Source organism: Triticum urartu, chromosome 3 (genome assembly GCF_003073215.2).
Source record: "Triticum urartu cultivar G1812 chromosome 3, Tu2.1, whole genome shotgun sequence".
Classification (NCBI taxonomy): Eukaryota; Viridiplantae; Streptophyta; class Magnoliopsida; order Poales; family Poaceae; genus Triticum; species Triticum urartu.
Window position 1 is genome coordinate 306,073,575 of NC_053024.1, and position 15,072 is coordinate 306,088,646.

General features: G+C 48.5%; 1 long non-coding RNA gene across 1 annotated transcript; it reads left to right on the forward strand.

Annotated features, from left to right (window-relative positions):
- The first annotated feature begins 11,207 nt into the window (after positions 1–11,207).
- On the forward strand, positions 11,208–14,109 carry LOC125543881. Its single transcript, XR_007298979.1, has 3 exons — positions 11,208–11,272; positions 13,421–13,490; positions 13,786–14,109. It is a non-coding gene; the product is annotated as an uncharacterized LOC125543881 (long non-coding RNA).
- The last annotated feature ends 963 nt before the right edge of the window (positions 14,110–15,072 follow it).

Consider the following 15,072-nt stretch of genomic DNA (forward strand, 5'->3'; position numbering starts at 1 on the left):
GCTAGTAAAATAGTTTATAAACCATAGATAAGTTGGAATACAGTAGATATTACACCAATATGAATTTATAATGAGTTCACAACAGTACATAAGTGGTGATTTATTTTCTTGTTCTAACGGAGCTTATGAGTTTTCTGTTAAGTTTTGTGTTGTGAAGTTTTCAAGTGTTGGGTAAAGATTCCATGGACTATGGAATAAGGAGTGGCAAGAGCCTAAGCTTGGGGATTCCCAAGGCACCCCAAGGTAATATTCAAGGACAACCAAGAGCCTAAGTTTGGGGATGCCCCGGATGGCATCCACTCTTTCGTCTTCGTTCATCGGTAACTTTACTTGGAGCTATATTTTTATTCACCACATGATATGTGTTTTGCTTGGAGCGTCATTTTATTTCATTTTATTTTGCTTGCTGTTTTAATAAAATACCAAGATCTGAAATTATTAAATGTTAGAGAGTCTTCACATGGTTGCATAATTATTCGACTACTCATTGATCTTCACTTATATCTTTCGGAGCAGTTTGTCATTTGCTCTAGTGCTTCACTTATATCTTTTTAGAGCACGGTGGTGGTTTTATTTTATAGAAATAATTGATCTCTAAAGCATCACTTATATTATTTTTAGAGTCTTTAAACAGCATGGTAATTTTCTTTGGTTATGAATTTAGTCCTAATATGATGGGCATCCAAGAGGGATCTAATAAAAACTATCATATAAAATGCATTGAATACTATGAGAAGTTTGATACTTGATAACTGTTTTGAGATATGGAGAAGGTGATATTAGAGTCATGCTAGTTGAGTAGTTGTGAATTTGAGAAATACTTGTGTTTAAGTTTGTGATTCCCGTAGCATGCACGTATGGTGAACCGTTATGTGATGAAGTCGGAGCATGATTTATTTATTGATTGTCTTCCTTATGAGTGGCGGTTGGGGACGAGCGATGGTCTTTTCCTACCAATCTATCCCCCTAGGAGCTTGCGCAAAATACTTTGTTTCGATAACTAATAAATTTTTTCAATAAGTATGTGAGTTCTTTATGACAAATGTTGAGTCCATGGATTATATGCACTCTCACCCTTACACCAATGCTAGCCTCTCTAGTACCGCACAACTTTCGCCGGTACCATAAACCCACCATATACCTTCCTCAAAACAGCCACCATACCTACCTATTATGGCATTTCCATAGCCATTCCGAGATATATTTCCATGCAACTTTCCACCATTCCGTTTATTATGACACGCTCCATCATTGTCATATTGCTATGCATGATCATGTAGTTGACATTGTATTTGTGGCAAAGCCACCGTTCATAATTCTTTCATACATGTCACTCATGAGTCATTGCACATGGCGGTACACCGCCGGAGGAATTCATATAGAGTCATATCTTGTTCTAAGTATCGAGTTGTAATTCTTGAGTTGTAAGTAAATAAAAGTGTGATGATCATCATTATTAGAGCATTGTCCCAATGAGGAAAGGATGATGGAGACTATGATTCCCCCACAAGTCGAGATGAGACTCCGGACGAAAATAAATAAATAAAAGAGGCCAAAGAAGCCCAAATAAAAAAAGGAGAAAAGAGGCCATAAAAAAAGGAGAAATGCCAAAATAAAAAAATAAAAAAAATGAGAGAAAAAAAGAGAAGGGGCAATGCTACTATCCTTTTACCACACTTGTGCTTCAAAGTAGAACCATGATCTTCATGATAGAGAGTCTCCTATGTTGTCACTTTCATATACTAGTGGGAATATTTCATTATAGAACTTGGCTTGTATATTCCAATGATGGGCTTCCTCAAAATGCCCTAGGTCTTCGTGAGCAAGCAAGTTGGATGCACACCCACTAGTTTCTTTTGTTGAGCTTTCATACATTTATAGCTCTAGTGCATCTGTTGCATGGCAATTCCTACTCACTCACATTGATATCTATTAATGGGCATCTCCATAGCCCGTTGATATGCCTAGTTGATGTGAGACTATCTTCTTCCTTTTTGTCTTCCCCACAACCACCATTCTATTCCACCTATAGTGCTATATCCATGGCTCACACTCATGTATTGTGTGAAGAATGAAAAAAAAATTGAGAACACCAAAAGTATGAAACAATTGCTTGGCTTGTCATCGGGGTTGTGCATTATTTAAATATTTTGTGTGGTGAAGATGGAGCATAGCCAGACTATATGATTTTGTAGGGATAGCTTTCTTTGGCCATGTTATTTTGAGAAGACATGATTACTTTGTTAGTATGCTTGAAGTATTATTATTTTTATGTCAATATTAAACTTTTGTCTTGAATCTTACCGATCTGAATATTCTTGCCACAATAAAGAGAACTACATGGATAAATATGTTAGGTAGCATTCCACATCAAAAATTCTGTTTTTATCATTTACCTACTCGAGGACGAGCAGGAATTAAGCTTGGGGATGCTGATACGTCACCAACGTATCTATAATTTTTTATTGTTCCATGCTATTATATTATCAACCTTGGATGTTTTATATGCATTTATATGCTATTTTATATGATTTTTGGGACTAACCTATTAACCCAGAGCCCAGTGCCAGTTTCTGTTTTTTCCTTCTTTTAGAGTATCGCAGAAAAGGAAAATCAAACGGAGTCCAATTGACCTGAAACTTCACAGAACTTATTTTTGGAAGGAAAGCAACCCGGGAGACTTGGAGTCCATGTAAGGGAATCAACGAGGAACCCACGAGGGTGGAGGGCGCGCCCACCCCCCTGGGCGCGCCCTCCACCCTCGTGGGCCCCTCGTGGCTCCCCAGACATACTTCTTCCTCCTATATATCTCCATATACCATAAAACGATCGGGGAGCACAATAGATCGGAAGTTCCGCCGCCAGAAGCCTCCGTAGCCACCGAAAACCAATCTAGACCCGTTCCGGCACCCTGCCGGAGGGGGGAATCCCTCTCCGGTGGCCATCTTCATCATCCCGGTGCTCTCCATGACGAGGAGGGAGTAGTTCTCCCTCGGGGCTGAGGGTATGTACCAGTAGCTATGTGTTTGATCTCTCTCTCTCTCGTGTTCTTGAGGTGATACGATCTTGATGTATCGCGAGCTTTGCTATTATATTTGGATCCTATGATGTTTCATTCCCCCTCTACTCTCTTGTAATGGATTAAGTTTCCCCTTTGAAGTTATCTTACCAGATTGAGTCTTTAAAGATTTGAGAACACTTGATGTATGTCTTGCCGTGCGTATCTGTGGTGACAATGGGATATCATGTGATTCACTTGATGTATGTTTTGGTGATCAACTTGCGGGTTACTCCCATGAACCTATGCATAGGGGTTGGCACATGTTTTCATCGTGATTCTCCGGTAGAAACTTTGGGGCACTCTTTGAGGTTCTTTGTGTTGGTTGAATAGATGAATCTGAGATTGTGTGATGCATACCGTATAATCATACCCACGGATACTTGAGGTGACATTGGAGTATCTAGGTGACATTAGGGTTTTGGTTGATTTATGTCTTAAGGTGTTATTCTAGTACGAACTCTAGGGCTATTTGTGACACTTATAGGAATAGCCCAACGGATTGATTGGAAAGAATAACTTTGAGGTGGTTTCGTACCCTACCATAATCTCTTGTTTGTTCTCCGCTATAAGTGACTTTGGAGTGACTCTGTGTTGCATATTGAGGGATAGTTATATGATCCAATTATGTTATTATTGTTGAGAGGACTTGCACTAGTGAAAGTATGAACCCTAGGCCTTGTTTCAACACATTGCAATACCGTTTACGCTCACTTTTATCATTAGTTACCTTGTTGTTTTTGATATTTTCGGATTACAAATACACATATCTATTATCCATATACCACTTGTATCACCATCTCTTTGCCGAACTAGTGCACCTATACAATTTACCATTGTATTGGGTGTGTTGGGGACATAAGAGACTCTTTGTTATTTGGTTGCAGGGTTGCTTGAGAGAGACCATCTTCATCCTACGCCTTGTACGGATTGATAAACCTTAGGTCATCCACTTGAGGGAAATTTGCTACTATCCTACAAACCTCTGCACTTGGAGCCCCAACAACGTCTACAAGAAGAAGGTTGTGTCGTAGACATCACCCGCACACACCGACTGCCGACGCGGCGGGCAGTCAGCCTGAGGCACCGCTGGTGCCACCATCTAGCGGCGAACTTGTGGTGGGGCCGACACTTGCGGCCCGCTCTCCAGCGCGCCAGCATCCGGAGGAGGCGGTCTCAGCACCACGGCCGTTGGAGACCAGGGCCGCTACCTCGTTGGCCCCTGACACCGAGGCCACCAGTGCTGCCCCACCGGGTTGGATGCCTGGGGGCGACACCGATGTGTTGAACTTGGCTGCACAAGACGTCCAGGCCCGCTTCAACGCCCGAGGCGCCGCCCTCTAGCAGTACACGCAGGAGTTTCTGGCAATGCGAGCAGCCGTCCGGGTAGGTTTCTTTCTTCTTGCTTTTTGTTTTGATTCCTTGTAATCTTCCATGGGGGCGCGTCAGCGCACCCACTGGGTGTATCCCCCCGAGTTTCGGGCCGGCTGCTGAGCGAGTGGCTCAGAACTTTAAGTTAGTTCGGAGTGCTGACTTGCTTTTTCTTTTTGTTGCGTTTGCTGCAGGATTATCACAATGTCCACATGGCGGCCTACAACTCCCAAGTCCAGGAGCTGGCCACCTGGACCACCGACCTCAACGCCAGCCGGAGTAAGTGCTCTATCTTTCTCCACGCGAGGGCGTGCCAGCGCACCCACTAGGTGTAGCCCCCGGGACTCGGGCCGACTGCTGAGCAGTCGGCCCGGATCTTCTAGCAACTATCTTTCTTTGGTGTTGATGTTCTTCTTCTTCTCCGTCTTGGCAGAGGCCGCCGCAGATCTATGGAAATGGCCGGACGCGGCCGAGACCACGCTCCGTGCCAAGGAGGAGGAGCGTAGCCAGGCGGCCAAGGAATGCAATCGCCTGGCCAAGGAGCTGGCGGAGCAGGCGGAGCGGCACAAGGCAGAGCTCCAGAAGCTGAAGGAGAGCGAAGCCAACCTTCAGGCTAAGTTCAAGACTTCTCGCTCGAATTGGGCCGAGAAGGAGAAGGCCCTGTCTGACTACTACGGCGAGATCAAGGATATGATCGATGGTGAGTTGTTGCTTCCTTCCGTTCAGCCGCCAACTGCTGTATGAGCCGGCTTCTGGCTTCTAACTTCTTTTTTCTTGTGCAGAGTTCTTTACCGGTCAATCCGTCACCGTCAGATAGGCCATCGAGGTCAATCCGTCGCTGTCAGCCAGGCCATCGAGGCACGCCTGCAGCCGGCTCATCGGATGCTCTGCCGTTTGCACCGCGTCAGGGCACAAGTGCTGACTGCCCTCTGGTCGGATGCCCAGATCCCGCACACTCCCAGCTGGACTGCTGACTGGTTGGAGGTAGCAGTCGGCCGCTTCGATGCTTGGAAGGGCGCTGCGGCTCGGGCTGGCGCTCGGAGGGCCCTGGAGTTCGGTAAGGTGTGGTACCCAGGCTGGACCTGGCCCAGTAGGACACCTTCCGGGAGGAGGCCGCCCTGGAGCTGGCGGTGGCTAGCGGCGACCTTGCTCAGTGCGCGGCGGCAATCGCCGACTATGCCGACACCACCTTGTTCATCCCTGAGCTGAACGAGGATGGCGCTGAAGTGCCCCCAACTGGTTCGGGCTGAACCCGGAGTATGGGGAGGACTCGGCGGAGGAGATCGCCTCCAGCGACGAGGGTGAAGACGAGGAGGACGAGGACGGCGAAGACGACACACCGGAAGACGGATCGGACAACCTTCTCAACCGGACCAAGTCTCAACCAACGAGCCGCGTGTTACCGCGCTGACTACTGCCGGAGCTTATCAGGCCAAGACCTTGCAGTCAGCCGCTCCTCCATCCGGCGCCGGTGCCTCCGCCAACCTGCTGGACCCACCTGCTGCTCCCTTGGCCTAGACGGCCAATTTATCTTATCTTTTCCTATTGTTGTAATCTTTTGGACAAGGTAGTTTCACGCAATTCCACCCGCTGGAGGTGTATTTTCAAACTGATGAATACTGGCCGAGGGCCTTATGTAAATTAATTTATTCGCACAAGTCTATGCTTTGCCGGGTTCCACTTTGCCTTGCTCTTCTGATCTGTCTTGGCTTTTTCCTTTGCCATCTTCCCTTAGGCTACCACCCTGCCAGCCAGATAGCCGCTCCGCGGTCTGTGGTTGGGTCAGGGACTTGGCAGTTTTTTAGGATAGACAAGTACTTTGGTCACCTAGAACGTAGCAATTCAAGTGAGGAGCCGGCCGGCCGGCTGCTCGGCAGCCGGACGATGAGGTAAGAAGCCGGCTTGGCCTATGCCAATTTTTTTCCTTAGTCATTTTCCGTGTGGACACCTTTTCCTGCCTTTAGCTCTTGCTAGCCGGACAGTCGCTCTGTGAGCTGCGGCTTATGACAAGAGAGGGCTTAGATGTTGGCATACTATTTGTCCGACAGTAGGTATTATCAGCATAGGACAAGGCAGCGAGCCCCCGGGCCGACTGGTCGGACCCGGTGCCAGGCGGAAGGAAGAAAAGAATAACACATTGATAGCAATAATCTTGTCATGTACATAAAAAGGGTAGCCCCCGAGTGCTCGTCGAGGGACCCAATGTCTTTGCTCTTCATACAAAAGGTAGCATGGTACATACTGCATTAACAGTAAAATATTCGAAGGATATTTGCATTCCATGGATGCTCCATCTCCTTGCCGGAATCATCCCTCTTGCGCGCCCTAGGCTTCTGCGCATCGATGAGGTAGTAGGAGTCTTTTCCCAAGGCTTTGCTGATGAGAAAAGGGCCCTCCCACGGGGCCGAGAGCTTGTGCTGGCCGGCTGTTTGCTGGATCAGTTGGAGCACAAGGTCTCACTCTCGGAAAGATCAAGGCCTGACCTTCCGGCTATGGTAGCAGCGCAGGCCCTGCGGGTAGATGGCGGACCAACTGAGTGCTAGCAGCCGACCCTCTTCCAGCAGGTCGACGATGTGTTCTTGTGCTTCCTTTGCATCCGCCTTCGTGTACAAGGTGACACAAGGTGAGTCAAACTCGATGTCATTTGGAATGACGGCCTTGGACCCATACACGAGGAAGAAAGGAGTGAAGTCGGTTGCTTTGTTTGCCGTGGGCCGGAGACTCCAAAGGACGGTCGGCCGCTCGTCGATCCAGTAGCCAGCCGAGCGCTCCAGTGGCTCGACGAGTCGGGGCTTGATGCCGGACAGGATGAGGCCGTTTGCTCGCTTGACTTGGTCGTTTGACTACAGATGGGCAACGGATGCTAAGTCCAGTCGGATGCTCTACATCGCGCAGAAACGGGCCAAGGCGCCTTTGGCAAAGTTTGTGTCGTTGTCGGTGATGATGCTGTGCGGCACACCGTACCTGACGGTGATATCTACAACGAAGGTCACATCAGTCGGACCATTCACTTTCTTGATTGGCTTCGCTTTAATCCACTTGGTGAATTTGTCCACGACGACCAAAAGATGGGTCATGCCGCCGCGTGATGTCTTGTATGGGCCCACCATACAAAGTACCCAGATGGTAAATGGCCAAGTGAGGGGGGTGGTCTTGAGTGCAGAAGCCAACAGGTGTTGCTTGGAGTTGAGACGTTGGCAACCATTACTCTTCTTGACCATGTCCTTGGCGTCATCCAAAGCAGTCGGCCAAAAGAAACTGTGGTGGAAGGCTTTGGCGACAAGGGATATGGAAGCCACATGGTAGCCGCACTCGCCTTGGTGGATGTCTATGAGGATTGCCTTGCATTTCTCTGGCTCGACACAGCGCTGGAAGACGTCAATCACGCTGCGCCTTACAAGCTCTCCGTTTACTATCGTGTATGCTGCTGCCCGACGTTGCACTTGCCAGGCCGGGATCTCATTGGCTGGTAGCTCTCCGCTCACCAGGAAGTTGAGGATGGGCTGCGCCCATGATGGTGCTTCGACCACTGTCATCACGGCCACTGGTATCAGGGCGGTTGGGTTGGGAGGCGGCGGGTTGGAGCCGGCCACCGCTTGCTGCGTTGTTGAAGTCTACGGGCCGCCTGCTGCAGCCCCCGAGCCGGGTTCTAAAGTCCCCAGGCCGGGTGCGACTGCTGCAGGCCCCGAATCGTCCGCCGAAGTCCCCGGGCCGCATGCCTCAGCCCCCGGGCCGGGTTCTGAAGTCTCCAGGCAGGGTGCGACTGCTGTAGTCCCTGAGCCGCCTGCCGAAGTCCCCGGGCCGACTGCTACAACCCCCGAGTCGGATCTGACTGTTCCGGGAGCAGTTGGTACGAAGATGGACCATGATTCCGGTGAAGGCTTGATAGACGGCTTGCGGAGACACTGGAGGGAGACGCCGGCTGGTATCGCTTGGTGGGTGGAGCTGATCCGTGCCAGGGCATCAGCTTGCTCGTTGTCGGCCCATGGCACGTGAAGGAATTCGCACCCGTCAAAGTATCCGCTGATCTGCTAGACGAGGAAGCGGTAGCTCGCCATGTTTGCATCCTTGGCGTCCCAGTCGCCAGATAACTGCTGGACCACCAAGTCCGAGTCGCCGTAGCATAGAATCCGGTGGATGCCAATCTCCTTGGCCAGTCATAGTCCGTGTTGGAGGCGGAAAAGTGAATTTGCAGCGTGTATCTGAGCTTGGCGCCTGTGGGAGAGGTGAGGACGATGCCGGCTCCCAAGCCGGTGTGCATATTTGAGCCATCAAAGTGCATCCGCCAATGAGTGGAGTCCGGAGCTTGCGGCAGGTACTGGGTCTCGGCCCAGTCGAAGAGATAGTCGGCCATTGCTTGGGACTTAATGGCGGTGCATGGCTGGTAGAAGATGGTGTAAGGGGCCAGCTCAATGGCCCATTCGGACACCCGGCCCAATGCATCTCTGTTGCCTATGATCTCAGCAAGCGGGCTAGTGCAAACGACCGTGATGGAGTGCTCTTGGAAATATTGCTTGAGCTTCTTGGCGGCAAAGTACACGCCGTAGCACATCTTCTCGTAGTGGGGGTAATTCTGTTTGGAGGCCGAAGGCACCTCACTCAAGTAGTACACGGGCCTCTGGACCGGCTGTGCCCTGTCGTCTTCTGGTTGCTCTACCACAATGACAGTGCTGACCACCTGGCTAGTGGCGGCGATGTAGAGGAACATGGGCTCCTTAGTAGCCGGAGCCGCCAGGACAGGCGGCATAGTCAGCATTTTCTTGAGATGGAGGAAGGCCTCGTTCGCCTTGTCGTTCCACTCGAAGTGAGTGGTTTTCTTCATTAACTTTTATAGGGGAAGAGCCTTCTCGCCCAACCGGCTGATGAAGCGGCTGATGGATGCTAAGCAACCGGTGAACTTTTGGACGTCTTGCAGTGGGTGGACCTCTTCATCCACTCAATGGCCTTGATCTTCACAGGGTTGCATTCGATGCCGCGTTCTGGTACAAGAAAGCCAAGGAGCTGGCCGAATGGGACTCCCAAGACGCATTTCTCTGGGTTGTGCTTGATTTGAAAACAGCGCAGATTGTCAAAAGTTTCCTTGAGATATTCCAGGAGGGTGCCATGTTTCTCCATCTTCACCACAATGTCATCTACGTAGACGTGGGCATTTTTGCCGAGTTGCTTGAGAAGGCACTTATGCATGCAACGCTGAAAATTGGCGCCGCCATTTCTCAAGCCGAATGTCATGGTCAGGTAGTAGAAGGCTCCGAATGGTGTGGTGAAAGCGGTCTTCAGCCGATCAGCCGGATTCAGCTTGATTTCATGGTAGCCGGAGTAGGCATCATGGAAAGACAGCAACTCGCATCCAGCTGTGGAGTCTATCACTTGATCAATCCGTGGCAGAGCATATGGATCTTTGGGGCAGGCTTTGTTGAGGCTGGTGTAGTCAAAACACATGTTCCACTTGTTATTCTTCTTCAGTACAAGTACTGGGTTGGCAAGCCATTCTGGAAAGAACACTTCCACAATGAAGTCAGCTGCTAGGAATCGGGCTATCTCTTCACCAACAATTCTTTTTTTTTCTTCTGACAGGCGGCGGAGGGGCTGCTTGACTGGTTTTGCATCTGATCTGACATGTAGCTTGTGCTCGGCAAAATCATGCGAAGATGTCCTGATTCTCACGGAGGAAATCGACGAGCTCGCTTTCCTATTTGCTTTCAACGTTGGCCTCTATGACAGCGTGCCTCTCCGGGTGCTCCGGGTCCAAGGGAATCTTCTTTGGTTCTTTAGTCGGCTGGAAGGAACCCTGGGGCTTCGACTCCTTGGGAATTGGCGACAGGTCCGGCTGCTTGCTGGCCATAGCCACAACCCGGTCCAGGAGCTTCTTCTCGGTAGCAATCACAAGGGGCTCGGCCAGGCGGCTGCTAGCAGTAGCATAGGCGGCTGACTTCTTGTAGTCGCCGGCTATAGTGATAATGCCCTTGGTTCCCGGCATCTTCATTTTGAGATAGGCATAGTGCGGCGCCGCCATGAACTAGGCTAGAGTTGGTCGGCCTAGGAGCGCGTGGTAAGGGCTCTCCACACTACTAGGAAATAGCTTATAGATAGACGCTTATTAATAGCGCGTTATATTGACCCACGCTACTGCTAATTACTAGCAGCACGCCACATTAACCCCTCGCTACTAGTAAATATTTACTAGTAGCGCATGGCAAAAAACACGTTATTAGTAAATATCTCCTGCAGACCGGACATAGCAGTAGCGTGAGTGGTAAAATCAACGCTACTACTAAGCCAGTAGAGATACCCCACGCTACTAACGAGCGTGTCCACCGCGGCACCCCACGCACGCCCCCTCCCCCTACCGTCTCTATCACGAATCCGTAAAACTCTCTCTCTCTCTCTCTCTCCCCCTCTCTCTCTCGTGACCCTCAGCCCCACCCCCTCGGTCGACCTCCTCTCCCCACAATCTCCTCACCGCCGCCACCACCCACGCCGGCCGGTTCCAGCGAGCTTTGGCCGTGCGCAACACGCCCCCAAGATCCTCAAGCTCCGCCCCCTCCGTCAGATCCGTTCCTCAAGGCATGCACCTTTGCCCATACCATCCTCGCCCCCCTCCTCCTGCTCCGCGCGCTGCAGCTCTCGCCCCCCGCGGATGGCCTCCGCCCTCTCCGCGCCGGCGGCCTCCGCTGTCGCGGCCGCCCGGTGCAAGGCACGGGCCCGCTTCTCCACACCTGCCTATCGGTGCTCCTTGTTTTTGTGCAGTGGAGGATTCTGAACCTTTTTATGCCGTGGGCGCAGGTGTTCAGAGGAGGAAGGCAGGATGGGAGGGCCGGGTGTTGCGTCTAGGTAGCGAGGAAGGTGACTGATTTTTGGACTTGTGGATCCCGCATTTGATTTGTGGATTGGTTCGGTTCTGTAACGCGACTGTGCTAGATTGGTTCTAGGTCCTATCATAGGTGTTCCTATGTGTACGATTCAATAGGCTCTGCTAGTGGTTTAGTATTAATATATGTACAACAATGTTCAGAATGGACTAAGCAAGTGCATAGTCTGCACCGTGATTGGAAATCATGCATGATGCTTCAAGCTTTTAGAATAACAACGGTTCATGGAGTAATATGCTTTGGACTGCTGGTGTGCCTCCTGGGATTCAGCTTTTTTGTGGCCTCGTAACTTGCTTCCTAGACTAGCAATTCAGGACTGCTAGCAGTTTGCTTGCGGTGTTCTTGATTCAGGACTGTGATTTCCAATTGTGCATGATGCCACAAGCTTTTAGAACCATAGTGAGTCAGGCGGAATCTTAGCTGGGCTGCTGGTGTCTCCTAGGATTCAGACTGAGCATGACTCAGAAAAGCATATCGACAGCTGGTCATCTATTGTTTGGACTAAAGAATCATCAAGTCGTCCTGATATATGTTTTAGTGATAACATAATAAATAGATGGATTGCCTCTACAAGAGATTTTATCTGTAGAAAAAAGCATATAGGCTGCCTGTTCATTTATTGTTTGAACTATCCTGGTGTCCCAATAAGTTTGGATGTTAGATGGATACATTCTTCTGTCTGCTTCTTCTAGAATTAGTGTGTTACCAAGATTCCAAAACTAGTTATGCACTGTCTAGATTCAACATAGCTTCATGTAATTTTTTTAAGATTCACCACATGTTCTGCTGGAACAAGGTGAGATCCTTTTTGAGCAACCATTTCATTTGAACACACATCATGTTTTTCTGAATATAACTCAACATCTGAAGTAGCCATGGTGTATATATTTTAAAATTGGAAGTCAGCACCTCCCCTTTTGATTGTTATGGACCTTCTTATAAGAATTACAAGGGATTTTCTTAAATACTCCAAAGGAAAGACTGAATCGATTCTTTATGTACATTTGTAGAAATAAAACAGAATAAATATAAGACGTTTTTGCACTTGTAAAATCTATATGCATTCTTATATAACTATTCTCTGCACTTTTCGTAGCCACCGAAGCACCATAACTGCTCTCTTTGTAAGTACTAATGTAGACTAGCATTCTCAAGAGGGTGAGTGCCACCGAAGCACCAGAACTATATGCATTCTTATATAACCAGCCTACACCCCTGTATTTGGTTCTCTTCTCCCTAATGCTATTGTAATATAAGCAATCAAATCATGTCACTGCCTCTATAACTGCGGCCGAGTTACCTGAATAAACCTCCATACCATATTATCTTCTTACAATCGTCGGTACTCTGAATTTGTGTGCGTCGAATTTGGAGCAAACTTCTGAAGTCATAGTGTAGGCCTTTTGAATTCAACTTTGCTGTTTCTTGCTCAGAGTAAATCATTGTTGTTCGGTAGTAAATCTACCCGTACATTCTTGTCAATTCACGTGTCATTGTAGACATGTTATAGGAGGTTCAGCTGTTCTTGCTTTTGTCAGTACTATGAATTTCTACGGTCGATACTCTGAAGTCGTGCGAAAATGGACAGATTTGAAGCAAACTTTTGAATTCATAGCATAACCCTTTATTTATTTTTGCTGAATTAGAACTGTAAACTCAGCATGCATATAGAAATGCTACAGCATGCTCAACCAAATGTGTTAGTTATTGAGTCATTGGGTTGGGTTTATACAAAAACCTGTTGCAAGTGCATGGAAAATGTGGCACTTACCATTCCGGAATACTACCCGTTTTCTTAGTGATCGAAGTGTCTCTGTTGAATACTTATAAACTGAACAGTTTCATTCAGAATTCTGACACTTAGTGTAGCATTGTAGCTTTATTTTTACATGGTCAAACTACCTTCTGTATGCAGTATGCAACAACACTACGTTGTATATCTTCAGTAGTAAATGTATCGTCTTAAGAGTGTACTGAAGCTAGATTATTTTGTAGCTCATTTTTAGGCTCTCTCCATGCTTAATATAAACTATGCAAATCAATGTTTACATTGAGCATAACTCTACTGCTATTCTTATTGTTCAATGTACATCGATGGTGCTGCTGGACTTGTGCTAGTCAGAGGGGAGAAAGCTAAGAACCTTGGCCTTTAAGTTCTTGCAAGGATCAAAGGGTATGCTGATGCTGCTCAGGTAAATCTTACATGCCTGGTCACTAATAATTGTTGGTGAAACAAATGTCATTTGAGAAATCTCGGTCCATTTTTCTTGTTAATGAAGACTTTTACCAATATTATCCTTTCCCGTGCCTCAAAACTATCAACCAGGCCCAAAGAATGATCTTTTTCTTTTGGATTGATGGTTATTTTTTCTTGTTATTATGCATTACTATTGATTCATGTGCATGTGCTAAAAAGAGAGAAAATACCCTACTGGATGCGGATGAGGATGCCAACTAACAAGTTTTCACTTTCCGACATGGGCGCAGGGGCGATCGACGTGGACTACCGTGGCCTGGTGGGCATCGTGCTCTTCAACCACTTGGAGGTGGATTTCATCGTGACGCAGGAGGTCGCCGAGGTAGAGGACCACGACGCTACCGTCCGCCGGGAGGGACTACTTGGATCCACCGACGTTTCAACTCCGAAACTTGGTAGATACATCTAGGGAAGTGGTCTAGTTGTTTGCATCTGATGTTAAATGGGGTCTTGAGATCTCGAGTTGAGATGTTCAATGTTGTATCCACGAATGTTGCAAGTGCTAAGATGGTTCTGTGAACTTAGTTTATTTGCATTGGACGTGTCTTGATTTCCATCCATGAATATTGCATCTGACTTTTTTTGGTTAGTTAGTTGTAGCCTGGGGGAAAGATGTGGTCCTACTAGTACTTGGATAGTAGTAGCATAGGTGTAAATGGGGTGCTACTAGTAGTTAGATAGTAGTAGCGTAGGTTTGGAATAGTGGTAGCGTGGGTGGCACCGCGCTACTACTAACTTTTTTAGCTGTAGCGCGGGGTAAAAAACGCGGTACTGCTAAAAGTCAGCTGTAGCGTTGTAGTAGTAGCGCGGGAACCCATGCTACTGATATGGAAAAAATCTACGCTATTGGTAGTATTTTTCCTAGTAGTGCCAAGTCAACCAGCTCAAACCAAATTGGCTCGTGGCGGAAGTGACCTTTGTCTCTGAAGAGGACATCTATCTTGACCTTGCCGATTGGCGAGCAGGAAATGCCAGGTACAACACCATGGAAGACAGTCCGACTGGGCTGGAGTTGTCTTTCTCTAATGTGTAGTTTCTCCATGGTGTCGCGGTAGAGGATGTTGATGCTGCTACCGCCGTCTATCAGGACATGGGAGAAACGGGAAGCTCGCCTATCTATTGAAAAGGTGGCATCCAGCACCAGGGCATAGGAACCCGGAGAAGGCATCACCTCCCGGTGGTCGGCACGGCTCCAGTTGATGGGTCTTTCGGACCAGTGCATGAACTCTAGGGCTTCAGAAGTGACAGCATTCACCTCACGGTGCTACTGACGCCGGCTGTGCCTGTTGTCGGCCACACTGGTGAAGACGACGTAGGCTCCATGTTCTTCGGGGAACTCATCTTGGATGGCGGCAACAGGGTGGACCGCCGGCTGCTGAGGAGGCGGAGGTGGCTGGCCAGCAGGTGGAGGCGGCAGTCCTTCGCCCTTGGTAATTCGGGTGAGCCAATGGCACTTCCGGATGGTGTGGTTGGATGGCTTCACACCGCTGTGGAACTTGCAGGGAGCATCGAGGGTT